Source organism: Mauremys reevesii, linkage group 2 (genome assembly GCF_016161935.1).
Source record: "Mauremys reevesii isolate NIE-2019 linkage group 2, ASM1616193v1, whole genome shotgun sequence".
Lineage (NCBI taxonomy): Eukaryota > Metazoa > Chordata > Testudines > Geoemydidae > Mauremys > Mauremys reevesii.
Window position 1 is genome coordinate 161,567,120 of NC_052624.1, and position 27,932 is coordinate 161,595,051.

At 42.8% G+C, this 27,932-nt stretch overlaps 1 protein-coding gene and 1 pseudogene across 1 annotated transcript in view; one reads left to right on the forward strand and one right to left on the reverse strand.

The window, feature by feature from the left end:
• Nucleotides 1-27,932, forward strand: part of LOC120398323 (cadherin-9-like) — a 69,601-nt gene that overhangs the window by 28,123 nt on the left and 13,546 nt on the right. The gene's annotated exons all lie outside the window — the stretch shown is intronic.
• On the reverse strand, nt 12,714-26,713 carry LOC120399241 (annotated as a pseudogene).

A 27,932-nucleotide genomic window follows, 5' to 3' on the forward strand; every position in this document is an offset into this window, starting at 1 on the left:
GTCCTGTGTTGGTTAGGATGCATCCTGAAGTTGGGGGTTAAAATAAGGGGAAAGCATGGGACAACACAGCTTCACTCCTCTGGTAAAAATAGAGTGTAGAGATCCCTCTCCTTGGCTGATATGATGAGGACATATGAGGCAAGGGAATCTAAAGACACAACAGGAAAAGCTGGTGCCTGATTTAGGAGTTTATGGGGTTCCTAGTCTTCCCAAGGCATTGTAGGTGGGGCAGCAGCACCTATCATGGAAGAAGAGATGTCTTACCAGAGTTATCTAATCCACTTCTCTTCTCTAACAGACAATTAGTCTGTCTCTTCCATCAATTTCCTTTCTCTCCATTTAAATAAGTGACATTAAGATCAATGGCAACATCTATGTATGGACGTGGGAACTAAAACCTGTATCTTCCGAGCCTGGACCAGTTGATATTTCCCACAGGAAGAAACACTTCCTCAGGAACTCAGAGTGACAGTACCCTGAGGCCAACCATCCTATTTAACCCTGGAGGATGCCCCAGGAAGTTTTCTGGCCAACAACACAGACTTTGAGTCTGCTGTGACTCCAGACCTCACCTCATGTCCTGAGCTTTGATCTCCGATCCTAGGCTGACTCTTGCCTGATCTCTGTCTGTTACAGCTGTCCCCCTGCTGCATTCCTTTTTCCCCCTCTCCTTTCTGTTTGTCCTGTGTGGCCGCCCCTCCCGGCCATTGTGCTAACTAAAGTCACAGCCCTATTCATAGGAATGGCCTGTACAGACTAACTGGAGCCATTGCTCTGCCTAGGGAGGGGGCTTCTTGCTTCTTTGTTTGGCTCCTTTCTCCAGACCCGGGCTCGGTGTGGGGGGCGCTGCCCAGAAATGCAAGACCTGAAGTGGCCAACTAATTAAGCATATGAGTCATGCCTGTGGCTCAGAACATGCCCAGGCATGCCTATGCTTACCTGCAGCCTTTCCCTGCCTTCTCTCCTCCCCTGTATCAAGAGGAGCCAATCAAAAGTACTGGTGGGAAACTGCCTAAGTTTGCCTTTAAAGCCGGACATTTTCTGATCAGACCTTGGAGAAGGTCCTTGCTTTGCCACCTGGTCTGATCAGCTAGGGGTGTTTGGGGGGCCCTCTCCCCGCTCTCGTTTGTTTTTGAGCATACCCCCGTTTTTAAACTTCCCTCCCACGAACAACGAATTTGTGCCTGGAGATCTCCTGATTATTGTAAGCAAATCGAGTCCTCTCTCCATCCTCCGATGCTACTACTGTTCCTGCCTCTGTGCTTGCTGCTGTCCTGGGGATTGGTAAGAACTCCCTCTTGCAAATTCCCCCTGTCCTAGCTGCTGGCCTTGTTTCACCAGCAGACAGACCCAAGCTAACTCCTTGGTCTGTATCTGTAATCTGTTTCTTGCTCCGCTGCGCCTTTGCTACTAAAAATAAGCCTGTGCCGCTGCTAAGCTGTGCCTTCCTGGACTGTATCCTGGGCTGCCGGCTTGCAGCCACCCCACTGCTACAGCCACCACTAGTTAACCCCCCCCCCGGGCTGTACCCTGGGCACACACCACTCTGCCCTCTGGAACTGCTCCCCCTCCCAATCAAAGAATCGGCATAGTGTAAGGTGCACCTATTAAAATCAGGTTCTTAGTCTAGATAAGTTGTAATTTCATTTTGCATAGCTGTGGTTAAGTTAGGTTTAGAGAATTGTTTGTATGGTGCTCTGTAAGTTAAGTTTAAAAAATCGTTGCATTGTGTTCTGTTGCTTGCTAATTTGTGTAGTCTTGGTTAAGTTAGATCATAGATAAGATTTTGCTGTGTTCTGTATAATTGTGGTTAAGTCTGTCTTCCTGCTGCCCTAACCCGCCCCCCGAGCTTGCCCATGTCTCCCCCTGAGCTCCCCAGTCACTTGTTGCAGTCCCTCTGCTGTTTAAACTTGCAGCCTGTCTGCTCTCTGTGTCTCCCTGAGTTTAAATCTCCCTCCGCAGCGCCTCTGCCTTTGGTCTCTGCTCCACCACATGCTCCTCTCCCCCCATCCCCCAACCTCATTCCTCTACCACTGCCTTTCTCTCTCCTTTAATCCCTTCCCCTACGTGTTCACCCCGCTCCTACTGCTGCCAAACCTCAATTGTATTGCTGAAATCTAGCATAAAACCCCATTGGTTACCCTTTTTCTCTCTGACACACCTCACATTTTACATTTACACTGCTGTAACACATTTTTACCTAGAGTTGTTGGTTATTTAACACATTTTACCCATAACTGTTAGTTGGTTATATGATGCTGTGACACACCCTTTACATAGAAATTGTTAGCTACCTGTTACATTTATACTTCAGTGTTAATTGGTTACCAACTATATTGTACCCCACTGTATTGTACCCTACTATTGAAACCCCCTATACTATTTACTAAAAGAAACCCCTCCCCAATTGTCTACCTTAAAAAACCCCATACCCCTCACTATTGAATTTTCCCTGTTTTTGCATTTTCTTAATAAAGTTTATTTTGCACCCCACCAGTAGTTGTCCCCCAAGATCCCCTACCTGCTGCCAGGGTCAATCTCCAGTCTCTACCTCTCGAATGACTCTGACTCTGATTCTAGCCTGATACTATCTCTTATCTCCAGTCTCTGACCCCGGCTTGATTTTGACCCTGACTCTTTCTTATTTAATTCTTAATTAGTGTCTAGCAATTCCTCAGACCCCCTGCTCAAAGACTGCCGTCCCTGATGTGTGGACCCCAATCCAGCTGTGACTGCTAGGCCAGACTGCCCATTCCCTAGACCCTTGCAGTTTGCGCAGCTCCAATTCTGAGCCCCTCCTCGGGCACATCTTAACAGGGATATGGAAAAGAAATGTCTACCGTCACTCACTGGACCCAATGGGGTACCAGATCTGTAGGAGTGGATTGCACAACTCCAAATCAACAGTCATGTGCTGAGGTCCCAAATGTTGCAACTCCTAATGGAAAACCAGATACTCAGCTTGCAGCTACCATGGTCCCAGGAAGAGAATTCCACACTCCAGGATTGAGTTGGGCCACTGTCCTCTGAACAGGGCCTCATAGTACCCTCACAATCTGAATGTTTTGATGAGAACCACCAGAAGTTCAGGGGGTTCCTGAACCAATCTCCTTTTCCTGCTCTGCCCTCAAATGTATCCCACCGACCAGGCTCCATGGTGGAACTAGTGAGCAGTTTGCTAGCTGAAGAAGAGCTGGACTGGGCCTCCTCCAGGCTGGACTAGGACAGCCCAGCGTTAGTGGACTGGAATGTCTTCCTGAAAGCATTTTCCACAATTTTTTATGACCCTCATTGTGCTTGTTCAGTGGAAGCCACATTACGAAGGCTCCAGCAAGGGCAATGGCCAGCTGCCTCATACGCTGTCCAGTTCTGTCGACTCACGGATGACATTAAGTGGAATGAGGCAGCCTAACTGCATCATTTTTGATGTGGACTCAGTGAGGAAGTAAGGGATGAGCTAGCCCTCACTGAGACCCTGACCCACTTGGATGCTTTCACTAACTTCTCTTCTGCACGGACAACCGTCTGTGTGAGTGAAAGGAGGAGGGGAGGGGCATCCTGCCACCGTTTCACCCACACTCCATACCAACCCCCCCAGCAAACCACGGCCAGTGGGAGCCAAGATCAGCTGGACCTGTGGACGGGGCAGGTAAACAAACTGGCTCGGCCTGCAAGGAGCTTTCCCTACACAAGCGGCGGCCCCAGTTTGAGAAACACTGCTCTTGCCGGTTGTGGACCTTGACCCACAAGGAATTGGGAAATGTATAAGCCTGGTCTGTGGGCGGGAAGGGGGGCAGTCAGAGCAGCATCAGGGCACTACGCTATGGAACTTCCCCTCAGCCCTGGAACGAAATTTGATCTAGGAGATGCAGGTCCTCCCACACTTACAAGTATGAAAAAACTGATGTTCCATGGATGGGGCCAAGATGATTCCCCCTCAGTGGGCACTGGTTAATTCCAGGACTACAGATAACTTCATAGATGTTAAAGCTGCTCAAACGCTACAACATCTCCCTTCATTGAAAGCCTAAATCAGTTCTCATGGAGACAATACATGGGTCCCTCCTGATCTTGGGGCCAGTAATGCAGGAAACAGAACTCCTAAAGGCTGTAATCCAAGGAAGTGTTACATTGGGAAGTGTTACAGTTCAGTGTGATCCATTCTCCACACTTCCCCCTAATTCTCAGCATCACTTGGCTGGAGCAGCATGACTCTTGCATCTCCTGCTGTGAAAAGAGGATCATCTTCCCTTCTGAACATTTCCAGTCGGTCCGCATGTTTGCTGCTGGTTCCATCCCTCTGGTGCTGCTCTTTCAGCTGATCAGAAGCAACAGTGCCTGTGGGGGAACACCAGATGGTGTTGGCTAGCCAAAAGGAGTCACTCCCAAGCATGAGCCTCCATATCCTTGGAAAGTATTGGAAATATGGGGACATTTTTTAAACGAAAAATGCAGACACAGTACAGCATGACTGCGACTGCCCCATAGACCTGCAACTGAGAGTGAAGGTCCATATGGATGTATTTATGTGATGTCCGATCCATAACTAGTAGCCCTTCTTGTGTACATCCAGGAAAACCTGGCCAAGGGCTTCATCCAGCACTCCACCTTCCCTCTCTGGTCCTTTTCAGTAAGAAGGACTGAAAGCTTCACTGTTGCATAGACTATCAGGCCATAAACCAGGTGACAGTCCAAAATCAATATCCCCCACCCTTAATCTCAGATTTACTAGATTGTATGCGGTCTACCAGAATTTTAATCAAACTGGACCTTCAGAGTACTTACAGGGTGCAGCAGGGCAGGAGAGGAATGGAAGACTGCCTTTTGAACCTGCTATGGACACTTTGAATATTTAGTAATGCCATTCAGGCTGACCAAAGCTCCTGTGACCTTTCAACACTTTGTGAACAATGTATTTAGAGATATTTTGGATCTGTATGTAATCCTCAGTCTTCATGACATACTTGAGTTTTCAGGTAATCCTGAGCACCATTGTTTCCACATTTGTCCTATCTGGAAAGACTATGGAAATATGGTGTGTTTGTGAAATTGGAAAAAATGTGCCTTTGACCTGTCCTCCACAAAATTCTTGGGTTGCATTCTTTCCCCAAAGGGGTCAAGATGGACCCCAGAAGGAAGAGGCCATTTGCAGGTGGGGAGTGCCCAGGACCCCTGGGGAGATACAGAATGCCTCTGGGCTTTGTGAATTTTTACCAACAATTCATTCCAGGCTTGTCAGGGCATATAACCTTGGTGAACAACCTCCTCCATGAAGCTGTCAAATTTGTTTGGATACCTGATGTTCACCACTCCCATTGTAGCACATCTGGCCCTAGCCCAGGCAATGCCTCCTATATAGTTATTGGGGCCATAGTATCTCAGAAGCATGGTCAAAGTGTTGCACCCCTGTGTCTACTACTGCTGAAAACTTAGCCTTGCCAAATAGAATTATGAGATGTTAGATAAGGAACCACTCATAATTAAATCAGCCTTTGAAGAGTGGCCCATCATCTTGAGGGAGCCTGACACCCAGGTAAAGTCTTTTCTGACCATAAGAACCTTGAATATCTGAGTGAGGCTCAAGTCTTGAATTAAAGACAGCTCAGGTGGGCATTATTCTTCTCTTGGTTTGATTTTGTCATCACCTATTGTCCGGGAACTGGGAGTGGGAAAGGAGATGCCCTATTCCAGAAGAGAGAATACTATCAAGAGGGTGAGGAGACCTAACTAAGAACCACCCTGTCTCCTAAAATGTCAAAACTTCCTTAGTGCTAGAATACACCAAGTCCTGCTTGATCTAATCCCATCCACTTTATGGGGTGACCTGTTAGTCCAGGAGATGATGGAAGAGCCTGAGTAAACAAGATCCAGAATAAAAATAGACTATTCCACACAGGATGGGATTACCTACCTTGTTGGTTGCATATATGTTCCACCAAGGCACCCCTAGCTAGAAGTGCTTCATCTCTGCCTTGGCACTTGGTTGCAGGCCACTTTGGCTGCCTTAATACTTTTTGCATGGCTTCCTGTTTCTTCAATGGTCCTGTATGTGAGACAAAGTCCACATTCACTCTTGAAAACTGTGTGCATGCATGCACGCCTCATGCTAAGCTCCCTGAAGCCTTAGTATCCCTGAAGATCCCACCTGAACTCTGGGCCTCTATCACCCTGGCCTTTGTACTGGAACTCTTTGAGTCTGATGGCCATGCAGTAGTCTTGAATGTTGTAGACCAACTGACCAAAACACAGCCTGCCCTCTGCTGCAACAATAGCTCAACTTCTAGTGGTTCATGTGATCTGTCTTCATGGGCTTCCAGACCATATCACCTCAGACCAAGGCCAGCAGTTCTGGCATAAACTACTCTGGCTAATTGTTTGTGCTTTTATCTCCTCCATGTACCACCACCAGGTAGATGGGCAGAGGGTGAACCAAGTATTAGAGCAATACCTATGGTGCTTTTGTCAACTATCACCAAGATAACTGGTTCCCCCTCCTTCCGTATGCCAAGTTCTCATATAATAATGCCGACCACACCTCCGTGGGGCAGAGTCCCTTCTTTGCAAATTATGGAGTCAACTCTCACTTCCACCCAGCCTTGCCCACAGCATCCCTGAACCCAGCAGCTGCTGACTGGATCCAATGAATTCACTATATAGAGGAGGAACTTAAGACATGAATTGGGACTACAAGCGATATGAAGACTGTCAATGCCTGGAAGCCCAAGCTCTCACTGTAGGTCAGAAGGTCTAGATTGCAGCAAAACACCTCCATACAAACGGGCTGTCCCTCGAGTTAGACTACCATTTCTTTGCGCCATTCCAGATTTGTCAGCCAATCAACCCTATCAGCAAATCAACCCTTGCTTTAAATTGCAACTCCCTTGATCCCTTAAGGTACATCCTGTTTTCCATGTATCCCTCCTGAAGCCTTACATAGAGGACCCCTTTCCTGATTGGTTCCAACAACCTCCCATGCCAGTCCAGGTCCAAGGGCGTGAGGTATAGATAGTCCTTGCTATCCTCATCTCTAAAGTGAAGAGTGGGAGACTCTATTACTTAATTGAGTGGGAGAGCTATAGGCCTGAAGAATGCTCCTGGGAACCCACTGCTAATGTCCATGTCCATGCCCCTGACCTGGTAACAAGGTTTCATCAACAACCAGGCCCAGTGCCCGCCAGGAGGAAGGATGTGCTTGGAGAGGGGAGTAATATGCAGAGTTTGGGATGGCTAACTTTCCCACAGTGCCACCTGAAGGCCATGCAGAGTGACAGCCAGGGAGAATAAGCAACACAGGAAATATCGTCCAACACACCCAGACTGACAGTACCCTGCAGCCCTCTGATTGGCCAACCATCCTATTTAACTCTGGAGGGTGCCCCCAGAAGTTGTCTGGGAAGCAAGACAGACTTTGCACTTACTGCGACTCCAGACCTCACCTCATCTCCTGATCTCTGGTCTCCGATCCCAGCATGACCCTGACTCTTACTTCCTGACTCTAGCCTGCTACTATCTCTGGTCTCTGATCAAAGCCTGATTTTGACCCCAACTCTTGCTTATTGAACCTAGCTATAGCGATTCCTCCAAGCCCTGCACAGAGACTACTGTCGCTGACATGTGGACGCCAGCTCAGCTGTGACCGTTAGACAATACTGCCAATGTCCTGCTCTCCATTTTATTTTTGATCTACTTTAACCACTGACAGGTAAGATTTCCTTCAAAGTCAATGGGAGTTTTTCTTGAGCAAAGTGTTCAGACTTGATACAAACAAAATCTTTCTCTAGTGACTTAAATTTGCTTTGCGATACATAGCACCAACACAAAATCTTTAAAATCCTGGAGACCAGAAGTTAAGGGGAAAACATCCTGCATTCCTTGCTAATTCCATACTGCTTATACTCCAACTTTATGCTTTCATTTCCCTTTCCAGTAGATACTGAGAAGTAATGTGTACCCCAACTTCATCAAATTGACTATGAAACTCAACACTGACCTCTTATGCCAACAGATGTGGTTCTCTTGTTCTATGCCTTTGGAAAGTTTTTCTGCCTTAATGTTGCTGTGGTTGCCTTTACAATTTTACATCTAAATGTAAGTTTGATGAATTTGGAGTATATAGTGCTACTACATGCCACTATAACAGTCCCTCCATATGAGTCGTCAGTAGGATTTGAACGCTGCATTTCTGATCTAGCAGTCCCGTCTTTAGCATTTGAGCCACAGGAATAACCTTAATGTAGAACAGCCACTAATGTGCACTTGACACATACTTCCCTGTGGTTTACAGTTATTTGCTGAATAGAAGCAGAAAAATGGAGATTAGGGATCCTGGATTCTATCCCTCGGTATGGGAGGGGAGTACAGTGTAGTGGCTACAGATATGATAACCAAATCACGCACATTTTGGAACAAAGACTCTGAAAAGGAACATGGCTGAGTAAATAAAATTTGAGTCTAGATTCTGTTTGCAGCTGTTCCTGAAGTGACTTTGTGTAATCTTATTGTTAACATACTTGTGTAACAGGTGGGTAGATGCAGCAGTGGCACATACTTGACTGCCTTCTAGGTTAGGGTTCATAGTCTTGGTCAGTATGAGGGTGGTGAAGTGCACAGAAATATAAATGGGAGAAAAGAGATTTGAACTTCCGGCCTGATAGTCCAGAGAATTTCCCTGAAGTGACAGCAGTATTTGGTGAGGTTCTCTGGCATGTCAAAGTTCCAGATGTTAATCTCTATGACAACAGCAGTTCTGTCTTCAACGCAGGCTTGTCTTGGTGCATATATTTGCAGCTATTTTCAAATGTTCAAAATAAACTGTGCAAAAATGCTACCTATCTACATATAATACTCTGGAAATTGTCACATGTGAAGCAAAGCCCAGAGGGCTTCAGATTTCTTGGAAAAGAAGTCCAAAAATAAACGGAGGCATTCCATTGAAAATTTAAAAACACAGTGATTTTGGAACTCTTAGTACTTTCTCTGTATATACTCACAAATCATCAAATCATGTTGAAAAATTCAAATGCTACACACAGTTTACATTCTTTGTTTTGCTTTTTGCCATTTTATGATTTTTTTTTTATGAAGTGAAGGTTTAAAACTCCTTCTAAATTGAAACCTTTGCTGCAACCTTAATTAGTGTGTTGCAACCAGTTCCACCCTAATATAAAGGCCATATCATCCTGTGATGTCAATGAAAAATCTCCATTGCTTAAAAACGGATTGCACAGTATTATCCATAGATGTATGAAATGCGTAAATGTGTTCCAGGTGGTAAAAATGTATTCCATGCAATTTGTTATGGTATTTTATCTGAAGGAAAACTACACTGAAATCTTTTAAAACTATTAAGGTTTCTCCCCCCCCCCCCGTTAACTTCCCTTCAGTTTAAAAAAAAAGCATTATTAGCTTAAAAAGAGAGAGAGAGAGAGAGAGGAGGGAAAAAAAAAAGATTAGCTTGCAGCAGACTTTCCTGGATTGCTGACATTTGCTTTCTCATCAAAATATAAAAAGCACAGTAAATTTTTTCCCCCGAATAGCATATCTACTGGAACAAACCTTCATGGTTTCTTCAGTTCTCTGTAATTCATGCATTTAATCCTTTTATTGGCCAACTGCCAGTAAATGGGGATGCAGGAGGGGTGGAATCAACAGTGAAACTATATGTTGATGCCTTTGAACAGCCCAGGGTGAAGGCAGACTACATTTATTATAATCGCCTGTATTTGGACTTACCCAGAAAATTTGCTTTTTATTTTTTTCTACACTGTACCTCTGTCAAAGAGAAACCCATTCATGTATTTTTTTTTCTCTTCATTTTACAGTACAGGCATTCTGATGTAAAGACGTTATTTTGAAAAAAAAATCCATACAGCATACGATTCCTCCTGTTCAGTAATTTATGACTGGCAAAGTAAATGAAATAATGTTTTTATAAATACTAATTTATTTAATAAAAATATAAAAATATCATGATGAATCAACACAGACATTATTTAACTCAATAAATATGGCAGTAATATTAATTCCTTTTTTTAAAGTATACTTTTTTCAGATTATGTTACAACACAGGTGCACAGTCTCCCAGCTAGTAATAAATGTGATGCAAGCAATTAAAAAAAAAGTATAAGTTTTCCATCTAGTTATTACACTGGTCTACAATTTTTGAGAAGTCATCTGCTTCAGAGATAAAATGTAATATTTATTATGTATTTTGATGTGCTGAATTCAAATATGACAATTAAAACAACTGATTGGCTACTGTTTCTAAGATATTTAAGTTTTTACATTTTATGTCTATGTATATTGTGTAGATAGTAGAGTTTTAATCATAAATTGTAAACCTACGTCTTTTCATGTGTTTATGGTTGCTTTACATGATAATATTTCACCGGTCCTGTTTATGTAACACTTTAAAAATCAGCAAAAGGGTTATATAAATATGAGAGTGCAAAAAATGTGTCTTTAGTGACATGTTGCAACCAAGGCTTTTGTATGCCTTGAGGAGGTTTTCCACCAACAACCTGTAGTTGTCTGCCTTGTTGTTTCCGAGAAAATTTATTGCCACTAACTGGAAGGCTTTCCATGCCGTCTTTTCCTTGCCACGCAGTGCATGGTCAAATGCATCATCTCGAAGAAGTTCACGAATCTGAGGACCAACAAAGACACCTTCCTTTATCTTAGCTTCACTTAACCTTGGAAATTTTCCACGGAGGTACTTGAAAGCTGCTTGTGTTTTGTCAATGGCCTTGACAAAGTTCTTCATCAGACCCAGCTTGATGTGTAAGGGTGGTAACAAAATCTTCCTTGATTCAACAAGTGGTGGATGCTGAACACTTTTCCTCCCAGGCTCCAATGACTGTCGGAGTGGCCAATCTTTCTTGATGTAGTGGGAATCTCTTGCACGACTATCCCATTCACAGAGAAAACAGCAGTACTTTGTGTATCCAGTCTGCAGACCAAGCAAGAGAGCAACAACCTTCAAATCGCCACAAAGCTGCTACTGATGTTGGTCATAGTTTATGCACCTCAAAAGTTGTTTCATGTTGTCATAGGTTTCCTTCATATGGACTGCATGACCAACTGGAATTGATGGCAAAACATTGCCATTATGCAGTAAAACAGCTTTAAGACTCGTCTTCGATGAATCAATGAACAGTCTCCACTCATCTGGATCGTGAACGATGTTGAGGGCTGCCATCACACCATCGATGTTGTTGCAGGCTACAAGATCACCATCCATGAAGAAGAATGGGACAAGATCCTTTTGACGGTCACGGAACATGGAAACCCTAACATCACCTGCCAGGAGATTCCACTGCTGTAGTCTGGAGCCCAACAGCTCTGCCTTACTTTTGGGTAGTTCCAAATCCCTGACAAGGTCATTCAGTTCACCTTGTGTTATGAGGTGTGGTTCAGAGGAGGAGGATGGGAGAAAATGTGGGTCCTGTGACTTTGATGGTTCAGGACCAGAAGTTTCATCCTCTTCCTCTTCCTTGTCTGACTCAAGTGAGAATGATTCTGGTGCATCAGGAACCGGCAGTCCTTCTCCGTGGGGTACTGGGCGTATAGCTGATAGAATGTTTGGATAATGCACAGTCCACTTTTTCTTCTTTGACACACCTTTCCCAACTGGAGGCACCATGCAGAAGTAACAATTGCTGGTATGATCTGTTGGCTCTCTCCAAATCATTGGCACTGCAAAAGGCATAGATTTCCTTTTCCTGTTCAACCACTGGCGAAGATTTGTTGCACAAGTGTTGCAGCATATGTGTGGGGCCCACCTCTTGTCCTGATCTCCAATTTTGCAGCCAAAATAAAGGGGATAGGCTTTCTTAACCATAGTGGTTAGATTGCGCTTTTGTGATGCAAAAGTCACTTCACCACAAACATAGCAGAAGTTATCTGCACTGTTCACACAAGTACGAGGCATCTCTGCGCACTTTGGCTAAACAGAAATGTGTCCCTTTGCAAAATCAAACACTGACAAATAAGAGAGCTCGACACTGTATGATTTCTAGAGCTGATATTGGGCAATTTGTTCAACAGAGTGATGTAAGCTTCGTTATGATTGCATCATCCATGACTTCTAGGAATAACATGATGCAATTCATATAATGTATGACGCAATACCAGCTTCAGATTGCATCATTCATTGTTTTGCTTAAAAAGCAAGTACTGTCCAAACCCAGTCATAGATTTATTCATAGATCCAGTCAAAGATGTATTTTAGTCATTTCTGGTTTAAATTGAGATCCCTTCCCTTTATAACTCACTTATCCTCCGCTATTCCCAAGTCAAGGGTCGTATATACTGACCCAATGGCATAACTTGAAAACTAGAGCCAATCAACAATTTTAAGCATCATTTTCGTTCTCAGTGACCCAGAATTAGTAAAGTTTGACTACATTTATTTCAGAAGCATTTTGGCTGTAGAGCAGTGTTATTAAAGGCACAAAAAGCCTTTTTTTTAGTGTCTTCTCATTGTTGGTGAGAATCTTCCTTCAGGGTTTTTTAGCAGAGAGGGTGAAGTATAGATTTTATTTTTATATTTAAATCAATCATATGAATTTACGTTGACTTATTGATTAAGCAAACTCTTACTAAGACAACACCTATTTTTTGTATTTTTTTTCCAAGTAAGAGAGTGTAGGCCACTTTATCTAGTAACATAGACATTACCTCCACTAACACTGACCAAGTCACAGATTACTTTCTCAGTCTCGGTCACTGTCATCTCCACCATACATGTCTGCCAGCTTTTTAAATCGAGGTCCCCAGTCACTGAGGTAATCTTAATCTTGGTTGCCATCCATAGTAAGTGATTCCAAAGAGCTAAGTGAATCTGCTATAGAATCGTTCCCTTCATAGGCGTATGTCGCTAGTGAATCGTAAGGGGGTACGGTTGGGTCTAAATCATTTTCCTTTAGCCATCATTGAATAAACTCTTGGACATCAATGTTTTCCCACAGAGGTGCAGTCCTCCTTATCTGAAATATAGTTTCTGGGATAACATCTCTTCTCATCTTACTTTCTTCTCTTGCTTCTGGATTCCTTAGTGTTCCAATGTCAAAGGGCTGGGTATCCTCTTCCCCACCTCCTTCATCGTTGTAAGTCACAATATTGTCCTGGACATCATCCTTTGAGATGATCAAGGGCTCTTTCGTTCTCTGCCTTTTCAGTGCTGCAAACAGCACAACTAAAACGGAAAACAAATAGATGATGAGCTTCAGTGTAGCCTAAATAATGAGATGGACAAGATAGTTAGCATTGAAATGGAGTTAATGCACATTTGCAATGGACAAATAATTTTATAACCGGGAGAGGATGTTTGGAAAATAGGGAAAAACTACTATTGAACAATAATAAACTGAATTTTGATTCAGATATAAGAATTACAAATACCTAATTTTAAAGTTAGGTTAAAGTTAAGGAATTGTATTATTGATTAGGATTTGCATTTTCAGTGTCAAGCAAAATCCTGTTCCTAATGTTTGTCATTTTGTGGTTCCACACTGGAGAGGAGGTTTCTTTGACCATAGTCCCTAATAACATTTAGTTTGTTTCATTTCTGTTCTGTGCTGCTTGCCATGCAGACATTAGGGGGCATAAGTGAGGGTATGGCTACACCTGTGCTGCTGTAGCACTATACTATAGACACTTGCTACAGCAATGGAATCACTGTAGTAAATGCACCCCCTTGAGAGGCAGTAGGTAGGTTGATAGAAGAACAAATGGATGTAAACTGGCCATGAACAAATTCAGGATGGAAATTAGGAGAAAGTTTCTAACAATCAGAGGAGTGAGGTTCTGGAATAACCTCCCAATAGGAGTTGTGGGGGCAAACAACTTAATTTAGTTTTAGGAGAGAGCTGGACAATTATGAGTGTGATTGTATAATGGATTGCTTGTGATGGTAGGGGTCAGGGCTCAACAGCCCTGGGACTCACATGCAGTTTGACTTACATTCCCAAAATTTCATGCTTCAGGTTTTCAGCCATCCATCTGTAGGGGTCAGGAAGGGATTTTTTCCTCCAATATATTCTGGGAGGTTTTATTTTATTTTAATCTCCTTCCTCTGAAGCATCAAAGATGCCCATTGCTGGAGATGGAACATTGGATGTGAAGGGAAGTGCACTGAGGTGGCACCAAGCATTTTCTCTCTCACATGCTTGATTGGCTGGTTCTTGCTCATATGCTCTGTGTCTAACTATGTCTAATCGCCATATGTAGAGTTGAGAAGGAATTTTCCCCAAGGTCAGAATGGCAGGGGCCTTAGAGGTTTTTCCCCTTCCTCTGCAGCATGTAAGTGCAGGTGACTTTCCTGCATTATCTAGGTATAACTCATGTAATCATTTCCCTGTTATTGTGGGGGCCTCAGGCACTGGTGCACCTTGGTCCCTCCTGTTCTCTGCCTTTGGCACATCATAATTTAGTCTCCTGTGAGCTGTAATGCTTTGGTCTCATTTCAGTTGTTGGGTTTGATGTGCAGGTGCTGGGTGGTGGTGGAGGCCTGTGATATACAGGCGGAAAGTCTAGATGATCTGGTGGTCCCTTCTGGCATTAAACTCTATGACCTAGTGTTGTACAAACCGGTGCTTAAGTCAGCTTAACTAAGTCTCTCAGGGGCACCTACATTTTTAGTGTAGGTCAAGCTTTACGTTCCTAAGGCCCCATTTTCAAAAGTGACAGGCATGCTATAATACAGCTTCTGCTGGCATAGCTATGTTGGTCAGGGGTATGAATAGGTGCGATCTCTGACAGGTATAGCTGTGCTGACAAAATACACAAAAATGCTGTTATACTGGCAAAGATCACACTTTTTGCTGGTATAGCTTATTTCACTTGGGAGATGGGGACTGAAAAAAGCTACACCAGTAAAAGTGTGGTTACTCTAGTATAGCTGTGTCCACACTGGGAGCGTTTTGTTGGGATAGTATGCTGGTATACCTATACCAGCAAAGCTCTCCTAGTTTATACATGGCCTAAGTCCCATTGACTTTCAGTGAGACTTAGGACTTGTCTTCACCATGGAGCTAAATTGGTGCTGCTGCAATCGATGCAACGGCATCAATTTAGAGGATCTAGTGCAATGAGAGGCAGAAGCAATGTCGGCAGGAGAGCATTTCCCATCAACATAGCGTAGTGTGGACCCGGCAGTAAGTAGAACCAAGCTACGTTGACTTGAGTTAGGCTAATGTAACTCAAATTGTGTAGCTTACATCGACCGGCAGCTGTAGTGTAGACCAGCCCTTAGGGTCCTAGGTGCCTAATTCACTTTTGAAAATAGGACTTAGGAGCCTAAGTCACTTAGACTTTTAAAAAAAAAGTGCCCTAAGAACCTACAGTCATTAATACCAAAACTTTTATTGACTTCAGTGGCTTCAGGACTTGGAATCTAAGTCTGTACTAACAGCCACTTATTTAAACAACTGATCCTGCTGCAAGAAATACTAGTATAGCCATTTTCACCTTTGGATGAAGTGATGGAAGCTGAAGTGTGAGCCTCTACAGCAGGAGCTAAAAGACTGAGACCAGTAGCTAGGAGTTCCAGCACAGTTAAGTCATCTGTGGATCAGATGTAGAAATGGATGCCTAACTCATGCTAAGAAGTAGGTTACACTTGTGCTCAGCGGTATGAGCCAACTTATACATGAGCACTGGTGAGCAATAACCTGAGCACTGGTGAGTAAAGGGAAGAGAGGGCATGCTGAGGACAGAGAGAACATGAACAGGAGCTATATGCTTAAATGTTTCACTGAATGGAGATGGTTCTACAGTTCTGTACTACATAGTTTCTTTGTGTGTGCAGCAGCCATTTTTAGATTTTTTTTCAGTTTTCCCCTGTTGTCAGCCAGGAATACTGTCTTACTCAAGTATGCTTAAGAACATCACTTAAAAGAACCAGAGGCATTTATGAGGGCAGACCCCTTAATGATATGCTTCCAAAGGCTGCCGTGAATTAGTATCTTTCACAGTCAGGTGCTCAGTGCCTCTTATATAAGCTGTGCATGGCATTCATGCTGATTTACCAGCTTCCTGTGCCTGCTTCCTCAGCACTTTCTCCAGTTGTCAAACCTGGCAGCCATCCTCCTCATCTCCCCAACCCTCCCTCACCAGTCTTCATCCTAAATCCCTGCATATCTCCCGATGTCCTTGAGGTTGTCCCTTCACTCTCTTCCTGTTCTTCCCCCTTCCATGCCCACCAGTCACCTGCCCCACCCCCTTCCACTTGCAAATGTTTGAAAGTTAGTATATATATAGCTCCTCTGTTATATTTTCTATCCAGATGTTTTTAAAATATAGAAACTATCAATGACTTAATAACAGGTGTAATTGTTAATTTTTTATTATTAGGAGCCAGATTCTGTCATCTGTACTCCTGTTGAGTGGTACATTACTCAACTTCATTAAATGGGGACTACTTGTCAGGTAAGATAATACTCTGCCTGAGTAAGGGTAGCAGAATCTAGTCCTACGTTACTATTTGCCTCATATCACATCTTAGTAAAATAGTGACATTCTCATCCTGGTTTTCAGCTTTCTTTTGAGTAGTTGTAATGACTTACAGTCCACATTCAAATCCCCCTATTACAAGGTAGTTAGTGTGGAAAATGTCCATATTAAGGCTTTTCTCTAGTCACCTGAATCAAGGGCTTTGTAGAGTGACAGCAGTCAATAAAGCAGTGACTAGCACATGTGTATTGAATTACATATAGGTCACAAGGATCACTTACCTAACAGTATAATGATGCAGAGGAGAATGGCAATCAAAGCACCTGTGCTGAGGCCAGCTGAAAGGAGCAAAGCTTCAGCATTACAGGACTGCATATTCCCCCGGCTTGTCGCAGGCACACACTCAAATTGTCAGCATGCCGGTGCTACTCTGGATTGGATAGTCATTGTCGAATATTAAGACTGGCAGGAGATGGGTACTCATTTTACTGCGGCTATATCAATTTTTTCTAGTCAGAATCCCTGCTGTGTTATCTGAAATGGAGGAGCAGAATAACTGTGTGTGACAGTGTGATGTGATCTCTGTCATGGGGGGAAACAGTGAGATGGCATACTAGAGTTGCCAACCCTCCAGGATTGCCCTGGAGTCTCCGGGAATTAAAGATTAATCTTTAATTAAAGATAATATCATGTGATGAAACCTCCAGGAATTCATCCAACCAAAGTTGGCAAGCCTATGACATGCAGGAGCAGAGTTGTTTACCTTTGTTGTCGAAAACAGAGAAGTTGGGATGAACTGCAAATTCTGGCACTAACTCAAAGAAGAATTTGTGGCCTTGAGGAGGCTCATCTTTGTCCACAGCACTAACAGTCTGTACCAGCTATAAGGAAAACATGTTTTGTTGTTGTTATTTTTTTTTTAAATAAGACAGCATTTTCTGATAGCATACTGTAAAATACCCAATACAATTTATTTGAAGAAGCCACCCAGTGCCCAAGGGTTAGTGTGCTATGTGGTGGTCTCATGTTAACACAAGAAGAGCTTCTGTTAAACAAATCATCTCTTTCATTTTTAACTTCACATCCACCTAATAACACACAAACAAGGGCTTGCTCCTGGCTGCTGCAGGCAGCTCTCTGTTCTGATTAGTTCTCAGTGCCCTGTGTTGCTGTGTGAAGGGTGCCCCCCTGACCAATCCAACCTTCTCCCATGCCCTTACACAACATTAGCAGCTACTTCACACACTACACTCTGCAAGTGGGAAATGTGGGTTCAGTTCCTAGTCTGAATCTTTTTCTCCTGGAGGTACAGTTAGAATATTGCAGAAGCAGAATTCTCAGCTGTTGGGGGTGGGGGGGAGGAGAGGGGGAGAAATGCCTTGCATCACCCTGAATGGACACCTCTGGTTGTGGAATGGCACTGGTGGAAAATGGAGGACAGTCAAGTCCAGTTGTGAGGGGGAAGATAGTAGCATTGTCATAGGGCCATGGGAGCCAGCATGCATAAAGGGGAGGAAAATGTTAAGGGTTCCTTCTGGAATGCAGAAGACTCCCCTGCAGAGCTGGTGCTATCACACTGGAGGCCCTAAACAGGAATATTTTGGCCCCCCATACTAAAATAGGAAAGTTCTTATAATAAAAAGCAAATAGGGGGCCCCTTGAGCTGCTCAGGGCTCTAAGAAATTGCTTAGTCTGTTTATGCCTAGCACCGTCTCTGCTCCCCTGCCACAATGCATTGATATGGCTAAAGAAGGTAAAGTTGCTAAAACTGGGAAAGCAAAGACAGTAAGGAAGAGTGAGTTCAGTACCGATACTATATTAAGCATTGTGCAGTTATAAAGTGATGTCATTACATTTACTATGCTATAAACTGTGATAATTCATATGTACAGTAAAAATGACTATTGGATTGTTCACATTCACTAACTATTGTAGTGCCACAGAAATCCAGCTTGTTTTGCACTGTCTTGCTGCCAGAGTTGTGGCTCTATCCAAAAGTAGAAGCTTTGGGCTTAATCAGGTGTCAGGATAGCTCAGTGGCACGAGTGAGTGGGTGGGTTTCCCAGAGAAAGGATTTGCGGTTGGAATCCAGAATAAGTCTCAGCAGAGAACTCTCCTTACCACTTTACTCATGAGCAGAGAGCTCCTCTAGCACCTGCTGTGAAGATGGACCTGCTTTTTATGATATTGCTGTGTGCTGAGTGCCTCATTTGAAGCGCTAAATGTCTCCACTGTCCTGGGCATCTTCCGCTTCCCCTGACTTCAAAGGAGTTTGTTATCAAAAGGTTTATGCATGCAGCTTGTTTCACTGAGATTTCCAGAGCACATGCATAGCATTAACTGTCCAAGCAAAAGCAGTAACTACTAAATAACAACACTATCTTGAGTTAAGGATAGTTCCCTTAAAACACCTTTCTGAATATTAATTTCAATGAGAACTGAACACACTCATTCAATATTCTATATAGTTATTCTGTATCTCTCATGTTTGGGACCTATCTTAGACACTCCTGACAATACAGCAACAAAATATAGTAAAATACTAGATGAATAGTTGGATCTGGAGTAATTTAATTATAATCAGTAGGTTAAATTAGGTGTAAATGAGAATTTGGCTCCTCAACTTCCTTGGCATTATTCCTCATTTACAGCAGTGTTGGGGAGATTAGAATCAGGGTCTTTATGGTTTCCTGTCATCAGAGCAGAATCTGTGAGGGGATTCATGAATGTCATCTTCCTTCATGATGAACAGAATATAGTTAAAGCAGGATTATGCAATATTTCTTAAAATTAATGAGGCTCTCAAGTACACATTAAGATCTCTATATTTTGAAAGCAAGTAGGATCCTGACACTTGGGGAACTTTTAAAATACATTTGGCCAAGTTCACACTCTTTGCAAAGGAACTCTGTTGGCAAGTCACTGAATTTGTAATTCCACTAGCACTTTCTCTAAATATTCCCAGTGTTGGTACCACTGCCACTGGCAGTAGCAATGGTGGATGTGATAGTATAGGCATGGATTTAGATAGCTACAACATTTTAAGCCCCATGTCGCCAAAGTCTACAATTCCAGTGCCATTATAGCTGAAATGCCTTATGGGGGAAGGCTAGCAGAGCATCAAATCAACTGGAAAAAAATTTCCTCCTGCCTTTTTGTAGAGGTCTGAAGGACAATGTGAGAATAATAACATCAGGTAGAAGAGAGAGAATTAGAATACGTGCGGATATACATAGACAGCTGCAGCGGCACAGCAGCCAGCAAACAGAGCTGGAAACAGGGGAGTTTCACTGGGAGTTCTGTTGGAGGAGCAGGTTTTTTGGGAAGGCTATGACCGATACAGAGGCAGCAGTGAAAGACACAATGAGGATGACCGGATGTGGAAGCTGCGGCATGTACATGATCCTGGAGGGGGTACCTGAAAAGAGTTTCGTCTGCATGAAGTGCCGCCTGATAGAACTGATGAAAGAAAAGATCCGAGGACTGGAGATGCAGGTGGAAACTCAGGTCGAGTTTAGAAGGGGGTTCGAGCAGATGATGGAGCAAAGAAATGAGGCAGCTGAAGGGATAATCTCAGACTTGCAGATGGAAGCAGGACCAAAGAATTCTGAGGGGAGACTGCTGAGTGAGGAAAGTGGATGGTGGAAGCATGTAACTAAGAGAACCAGGCAGAGGAAAAGACAGGCCAGTGAAGGAGAAAGAGCTCAAGAACAGGTTTGCAGAGTTGGAAAATGAAGAAGGGACACAGCAGGTGGTCACTGAAGGTGAGAGGGCAAGGAAAAAGAGAAGAGCACTAGCCCTACAGGAAGAGGGGAAGAGTCAATGGAGACAACACCAAATATGAGCCCCAGGAGAATACAGGATGGGTTGCGGAGGATTGCAAGGGCGAACAGGAATCGAGAGGACTTGAAGCCAGTGGGAGCAGGGGATAGACCAGAGAATCATACTGTCACCAGGAAAAGGCAGGTCTACGTGATTGGTGACTCCTTACTCAGAAGGATAGACAGGCCTGTAACTAGAGCTGATCCAGAGAACCGAAGGGTGTGCTGTCTGCCGGGTGCTAAGATACGGGATGTGGACCTGAGGCTGAAAAGGATCTTAATGGGAGCGGGAAAGAATCCATTGATTATCCTTCATGTGGGAACGAATGATATGGCTAGGTTCTCGCTGGAACGTATCAAGGGAGACTATGCCAGGCTGGGGAAGACGCTTAAGGAAATTGAGGCTCAGGTGATCTTCAGTGGGATTCTGTCTGTTCCTAGAGAAGGGCAACAAAGGTGCGACAAGATTATGGCGATCAACAGATGGCTCAGGCAGTGGTGCTATAAGGAGGGCTTTGGGATGAACGGCCACTGGGAAGCATTCATGGACAGAGGACTGTTCTCTCGGGATGGACTTCACCTGAGTAAGGAGGGAAATAGACTTCTAGGATGGAGGCTTGCCCAACTGATTAAGAGAGCTTTAAACTAGGAATTTGGGGGAGATGGTTGGGAGATGTCCAGGTAATCTCCATGCCGGAATTTAACACCGAGAGGGAAGAAAACAAAGTAAGAGAGGATACAGCCATGAGCAGAAGAATGGACATAAGGAGGAAGGGTAGTGGAGATACCAGTCTAACAGGTGATACTGGTGGTAGAATGTCTGTGCCTAACCAGATAAAGAATGTCAGTGAAGCCAAACGGCAAAAATTAAGCTGTCTGTACACTAATGCGAGGAGCCTAGGAAACAAAATGGAGGAACTAGAGCTACTGGTGCAGGAAGTGAAACCGGATATTATAGGGATAACAGAAACATGGTGGAATAGTAGTCATGACTGGAGTACAGGTATTGAAGGCTATGTGCTGTTTAGGAAAGACAGAAATAAAGGCAAAGGTGGTGGAGTAGCATTGTATGTCAATGATGAGGTTAACTGTAAAGAAATAAGAAGGGATGGAATGGATAAGACAGAGTCTGTCTGGGCAAAAATCACATTGGGAAAGAAAGCTACTAGAGCCTCCCCTGAGATAGTGCTTGGGGTGTGCTACAGATCGCCGGGATCTGATTTGGAGATGGATAGAGACCTCTTTAATGTTTTTAATGAAGTAAACACTAATGGGAATTGTGTGATCATGAGAGACTTTAACTTCCCAGATATAGACTGGAGGACAAGTGCTAGTAGTAGTAATAGGGCTCAGATTTTTCTGGATGTGATAGCTGATGGATTTCTTCATCAAGTAGTTGAAGAGCCAACAAGGGGGGATGCCATTTTAGATTTGGTTTTGGTGAGTAGTGAGGACCTCATAGAAGAAATGGTTGTAGGGGACAACCTTGGCTCGAGTGATCATGAGTTAATTCAGTTCAAACTAGATGGAAGGATAAACAAAAATACATCTGGGACTAGGGTTTTTGATTTCAAAAGGGCTAACTTTAAAGAATTAAGGAAATTAGTTAGGCAAGTGGATTGGACTGAAGAACTTGTGGATCTAAAAGCAGAGGAGGCCTGGAATTACTTCAAGTCAAAGTTGCAGAAACTATCAGAAGCCTGCATCCCAAGAAAGGGGAAAAAAATCATAGGCAGGAGTTGTAGACCAAGCTGGATGAGCAAGCATCTCAGAGAGGTGATTAAGAAAAAGCAGAAAGCCTACAGGGAGTGGAAGATGGGCGGGATTAGCAAGGAAAGCTACCCTATTGAGGTCAGAACATGTAGGGATGAAGTGAGAAAGGCTAAAAGCCATGTAGAGTTGGACCTTGCAAAGGGAATTAAAACCAATAGTAAAAGGTTCTATAGCCATATAAATAAGAAGAAAACAAAGAAAGAAGAAGTGGGACCGCTAAACACTGAGGATGGAGTGGAGGTTAAAGATAATCTAGGCATGGCCCAATATCTAAATAAATACTTTGCCTCGGTCTTTAATAAGGCTAATGAGGAGCTTAGGGATAATGGAAGGATGACAATTGGGAATGAGGATATGAAGGTAGATATTACCACATCCGAGGTAGAAGCCAAACTCGAACAGCTTAATGGGACTAAATCGGAGGGCCCAGATAATCTTCATCCAAGAATATTAAAGGAACTGGCACATGAAATTGCAAGCCCATTAGCAAGAATTTCTAATGAGTCGGTAAACTCGGGTTGTACCGTACGACTGGAGAATTGCTAACATAGTTCCTATTTTTAAGAAAGGAAAAAAAAGTGATCCGAGTAACTATAGGCCTGTTAATTTGACATCTGTAGTATGTAAGGTCTTGGAAAAATTTTTGAAGGAGAGGGTAGTTAAGGACATTGAGGTCAATGGTAATTGGGACAAAATACAACATGGTTTCACAAAAGGTAGATCGTGCCAAACCAACCTGATCTCCTTCTTTGAGAAAGTAACAGATTTTTTAGACAAAGGAAATGCAGTGGATCTAATGTACCTTGATTTCAGTAAGGCATTTGACACGGTTCCACATGGGGAATTATTAGTTAAATTGGAAAAGATGGGGATAAATATGAAAATTGAAAGGTGGATAAGGAACTGGTTAAAGGGGAGACTACAACGGGTCATACTGAAAGGTGAACTGTCAGGCTGGAAGGAGGTTACTAGTGGAGTTCCTCAGGGATCAGTTTTGGGACCAATTTTATTTAACCTTTTTATTACTGACCTTGGCACAAAAAGCGGGAATGTGCTAATAAAGTTTGCGGATGACACAAAGCTGGGAGGTATTGCTAACACAGAAGGACCGGGATATCATACAGGAAGAGCTGGATGTCCTTGTAAACTGGAGTAATAGTAATAGAATGAAATTTAATAGTGAAAAGTGCAAGGTCATGCATTTAGAGATTAATAACAAGAATTTTAGTTATAAATTGGGGACGCATCAGTTGGAAGTAACAGAGGAGTAGAAGAACCTCGGAGTATTGGTTGATCACAGGATGACTATGAGCTGCCAATGTGATATGGCTGTAAAAAAAGCTAATGCGGTTTTAGGATGCATCAGGCGAGGTATTTCCAGCAAAGATAAGGAGGTGTTAGTACCGTTATACAAGGCACTGGTGAGACCTCATCTGGAATACTGTGTGCAGTTCTGGTCTCCCATGTTTAAGAAGGATGAATTCAAACTGGAACAGGTTCAGAGACGGGCTACTAGGATGATCCGAGGAATGGAAAACCTGTCTTATGAAAGGAGACTGAAAGAGCTTGGCTTGTTTAGCCTAACCAAAAGAAGGTTGAGGGGGGATATGATTGCTCTTTATAAATATATCAGAGGGATTAATATTAGGGAGGGAGAGGAATTATTTAAGCTTAGTAACAATGTGGACACAAGAACAAATGGATATAAACTGGACACTAGGAAGTTTAGACTTGAAATTAGACGAAGGTTTCTAACCATTAGAGGAGTGAAGTTCTGGAACAGCCTTCCAAGGGGAGTAGTGGGGGCAAAAGACATATCTGGCTTTAAGACTAAGCTTGATAAATTTATGGAGGGGATGGTATGATGGGATAGCCTAATTTTGGCAATTAATTTGACAATTGATCTTTGATCATCAGCAGGTAAGTATGCCCAGTGGTCTGTGATGGGATGTTAGATGGGTTGGGATCTGAGTTACTACAGAGAATTCTTTCCTGGGTGCTGGCTGGTGAGTCTTGCCCACATGCTCAGGGTTTAACTGATCGCCATATTTGGGGTCGGGAAGGAATTTTCCTCCAGGGCAGATTGGCAGAGGCCCTGGAGGTTTTTCGCCTTCCTCTGCAGCATGGGGCACGGGTCACTTTCCGGAGGATTCGCTGCAGCTTGAGGTCTTCAAAACACAATTTAGGGACTTCGATAACTCAGACATAGGCTAGGGGTTTGTTATAGAAGTGGATGGGTGGGATTCTGTGGCCTGCATTGTGCAGGAGGTCAGACTAGATGATCATAATGGTCCCTTCTGACCTTAAAGTCTATGAGTCTATATTTGTCCAAGAATTGCTAGGAAACATCCAGGGAGAAAATACCCAGCTAGAATAGCTACCAAAGCATTGTAGCTGAGTATCCTGTGGCTTTTCGAGATGTAATCAGTGAGATGTTTGTAAGATCCACATATGATTCCTTTCAAGTGCAAATAATATGAAGAGTGGACAATTGTGGCAGAAACAGAGGAACCTAATTACACAGAAAATGTATTGTGAGAATAAGGCTGCAGAAATGAAAACAAACAAACAAACCCTTATTACCTGTTAAAGCTATTGGCTTCTTGAAAAGATGGAAGAATAAAGGGGAAAAAAAGAAAAAAAAATTGCTGGCAAAGTTTTCCAAAGGGTGAATAAATCAAAACAAAAACAAAGAAAAAAATAGAAATATTATGAGGTTAGCTTTTGTCGATCTAAAAATCATGAATAAAAGCAACTAAAGTCAATCCTAGATGTAGAAATTAAGGAGACTTAGTCATTCTGATTTTTGGTGTGGTAGGGATACTGTAAAAACTAGGGCACAATGTTTTGCTATTTAAAGTTTGTGGTGTCAAATGAAATACATGCTTTTCCATTTTGAAACAGTTCTGAATTTGGAGTTGTACTCACGCTTCACAGAGACTTCAGATTTATGAGACGTAAGATTTATGAGAGATTTTTTTTTCAAGAAAGTGACTTTTACTCAAATCAAATGTGATTTCAAGCATATCAGATTTATTGAAAAAACACATTCCTTTTCGTTTAGATGCCCTTGTGAATGAACTCAGATTGAAAAATTCAGCATTACTGTCAGTAATTCTACCTTTCTTAGGAGAATCAGTGTGAGATAGCTCATTGGGATTTATAGGATAAATTCCCATTCTTGAGGGGATCACTCAGCTTTTCAAGTGCTGATAATATAAACCTGGAGTGTCCATAAAAACACTTCACTTTTATATCCAACACAGAATAGTTTTATAGCTGTTTAAACATGTAGGCCGAGCAACCTTTCTTCATGTTGGTGAGCATTTAGGCCCAGATCCTTGAAGATATTTAGGTCTTTATGTGATTTCATAACTTTGAGGATCTGGATCTTACTCCCATTGAAGTCAGAGGGACACCCCATGAGTAAATGCTCGCAGACGTGAGGTGGGGTTTCACAGTTGCGTAGGTGCTGGAATTAGGGGTGCTGGGGGTGCTGTATCACACCCTGCCTTGAAGTGGTTTCCATTATATACAGGATTTAGAGTTTGGTTCAATGGCTCTCAGCACCCCAACTATACAGATTGTTCCAGCACTCCTGTACATTCAGCTCCTGTTTATGTATCTTTCACAGAGTGCCATCTCTTTCTCAGATACTGCAGATGATTTGGATGCTATGGTGTTTTCTCCTCATTGCTCCAGACTGCTGATTTGTAAGTCTCTCAGCATGCGTTAGAAGATTCTCTTAAAGGCAGAACTGAAAGTTTCTTTATAAAAATCCAAGTAAGTCTTTTGTATGAATCTTCATGAAGGGAATAGGATGGAACAGAAGATATTGCAAAATGTTTGGGGAAGATATATTTACCATGATATTTTAACAAAAACTTGAAACAACCAACACGTCCATGGCAATCTACCACACACACTCCTTTTCAATATGTCACTGTCAGTATATATTGATTGTCATTATGAAACATGACACCTTTCTTTGAAAATGGCAGTTTTCATTCTCTTTGCATAAGAGAATGTCACTTGCTATTAAACCAGGAAGATTCCTGAGGAGTTCAGGGAGGCTAATTTGTTTAAACGGTCCCTTCCTTGGAGTTTTCAAACAACACAATTAACTTACAGCATAGGTTTTGTACTTTGCAATAATGATAATGTATTGTTAACCTGGGGATGCTTAACTGTCATGGCTTCAGAATTTTGCTTTTGTTCTGCTGCAGAACAAGCTGATTGGAGTGTAGCCTTGAATTCAGATGAATGATTTGAGCTTTAAGATCTGGTAATTTGTGACTTGCCTGAAATAAGCATAGATATTGCATAATGCTAGATGGCTTTTCAAATGTCTGCACTATTGTTTGTTTCACTCATTGACTGTGTGTGAGATATCAAACATCGAAAATGTTACTAGTCCCCTGATTGAGCAATTTTTTATTTGCTTCAGTCTAGGGCTATGTTTATACTTACAGTGGCATATAAAGTACACACACTGCCTGCCTTCCTAGCACGGGTATAAATAGCAGTGTCGATGGTGAGACACTGCTTAGGTGAGTAAAAACATGCCAGAACCATAGGGTATATACCTGACATGGCTCTCTACATGCCCAAGCAGCGCCTCCCACATCTACAGTGCTATTTTTAGCAATGTAGGGTCCTGCTACCATCCTGTTAGCAAAGGCTTTCCCTGCTGTCTCCCACTACCATCACCAGAGCCTTTCACTGGCATGTTGTCATTACAGAGTGCAGTATGCACACAGCCTGTTTTTCATTGTGTCATGTGGTTACATGTACCCTGGATGTCACCACTAGTGTAGACAAGGATTAGGAGTGAATATCACAAATCACAAACCTTAGATCACTGTATTATCATTTTCTGAAATCTGTTAGTCTAGTTATGTGCTGCACATATTTTATCAAGGGGCTTCCACAAAAATCCTCCCCTAAATCCATGATAAACTATGAAAAATATGCTGAGGGGGAGATTGTCATTGGACTTTGCTGAATGCATAGGAAGGAGAACACAAAGAGACTTGGGATGATGTGACTCCACTATCCCTTACAAAGGGGTAAATGTTAAAGGAACAACCTGAGTATATCAGTGATCAATCACAATGGTAGGTCAGAAAGATGAAGATGTATAAGAATCTGGGAGGGACTGTCCTTCTTAGGAAATCTTTCTAAAATATCTGTCGTTTGATGCATTCTGAAGGCAAATGGTTTACTCATCAGAAGTTGGCTCTTACCCCAGAGATAATTACCAGCATGTCAGAGGTTAGAAAATCTTTCCTCTCTTCCTCTGTTTAAAAGGATTGCAGAATTTTAATATATCACTCGACTAAGTCAATGGATGCCTACCCATAATTCAGCTACAGGTCTGTACAACAATGCATGATCAATATTTAGCAATGGTGTCATGACAATTATGCCTTTCCCTGCTCCTTCCCAGCCTGTGGAGAAAATACAGAAAAATGAAAGGAAAAATTATCTTCCCAAATAAGATGAGCTCTATCCATGTTCTGATGTTTGGGAGCTCATAAATGGCCAGAGAGAATATAGCACCAATGAGCAAAACAGTCTAGTTGTTGATCATTATTGTTAACGTGGTCTCAGCAAATATAGGGAGTTGGATGAGTTGATATCCTAGAGTTGAATTTTGCAGTCATTGATTCATGTTCTATTAAGGTAAAACTCCCTGGCTTCCATGGAGAGAATTGCCTGACTCTGCCCCTAGTTCAGCTCAGGATCATACAATGCTCTTAATGAGCTCATAGAGCAAGGTTGTGAGAGACCCTTGCACAAGAGCCTTCCACAATAGCAGTCCTTGTGCTTCTGGAGCTCCATCGCAGAGAAAGCGACACTTAAAAGAGGACAAAGATGAGTTGG